This window comes from Hipposideros armiger, unplaced genomic scaffold (genome assembly GCF_001890085.2).
Source record: "Hipposideros armiger isolate ML-2016 unplaced genomic scaffold, ASM189008v1 scaffold_132, whole genome shotgun sequence".
Classification (NCBI taxonomy): domain Eukaryota; kingdom Metazoa; phylum Chordata; class Mammalia; order Chiroptera; family Hipposideridae; genus Hipposideros; species Hipposideros armiger.
In genome coordinates, this window is record NW_017731482.1 from 848,155 (window position 1) to 849,540 (window position 1,386).

Sequence of the window (1,386 nt, forward strand, 5' to 3'; positions counted from 1 at the left end):
AATCGGTGTCTGTAGGTCCAGAGGGCTTGGAGAAGGGAGCAGCAAATATGGCTAAGGCCCTGGCTTAGACCTTCCTGGTGGGGCCTGGAGGGGATGGGGACCCAAGGGTCTGAACTGAAGCCCCAGCCCTGTCTTCACTGTGACCCTAGGCAGATGTCTGCCTCTGGACACAGGTGACCTCCGATAGCCCTTCACATTTGTGTGTCTGCCAAACACCAAGTCTCTCTTCTGTCCTCACAGGCCTTAAACCACAGGCCAGGTTGCAGGAAGCGGCAAGGGGAAGTGCTATTTTAGGCCCATTATGGGCCATGAGGAGCCCTGCCTCGTCAAGGCAAGTGAACAAGCAGCCCAAGCTGGGTCCGGGGTAGATTGCAGGGCTGAACTGGGAAGGGGGACAGCAAGCAAGAATAAATGGGGGGCAGAGCCCACATGCCAAGTTGTAGGGAGGACACAGCAACAACTGAGGGCAGGGGAGGAAAGGGAACAGACGTGGTGCTGGGTGCCTGGGAAGAAGCAGATGATGCCCCCCACTTGGGATCTCAGCATATCCTCACAACACCCTGTGTGGGTGAGCTTGCATTTAGCAAGGTGAAGCCACTTGCTTAAGGCCACACAGCCTGGCAGTGGCAGAACTGGGACTTGACCCCTATCTGTGTGACACCAAAGCCCAACCCCAGTGGGATTTCAGACCCAAGGCAGGTTTGGACCTAAATGCAGACTGAACCTAACCGCCAGGTCCAGTCAGCCCCAGCTCAGCTCCTGCCCTGCTCCAGGCTGAGCTCCACCCTGGCCTCTTAAGGCCAGTTCCTCTTAAATGAAGCCCACTCTCCCAGTGGAGCTAAGGCACAAACACAGGAGTGCAGTCCGCCTTCCAAGGAGTAGGACTTGTTCCGCTGGGGGTTAGCCAAGCACAGAGCACTGAAATTGAAATCTGAGCCCCACCCTTCTCCAAGCCTCCTGCTTGACTTCCATGTTGGAATTCCAGTGCAGCCAGCAGAGGGAGCCACTATTTCTGGTCCACAACCCTTGAGGTGGACATATGCTCAGATCTTCTGCAAACCACATCCCATGCCTCTGATCCCTCCCCAGGCAGGACCTCAGTGGGACATGGAGCCCATGCCCGTGTCTCCCATTACCATCACAGCTCATTCCAGCTTACTGGGGCCTGGCGCTGTGTCCTGTAGGATGAAGGGCAAGCTTTCTCTGGGCTCACTTCCCCGGCTGCACTATGAGAGATTCGAGGAGATGGTCTCTGAGGTCTGTGAGCTCGAGATTGTAATGCTAAGATTCTGTGAGTCCATGTGAGATGCCAAGAGTTTTAAAAGCCTGTGATTCTGAGATTGCTTTGTTCTCGAGCCTGTGGTTCTCCAAGCTCCATAAAAAGCC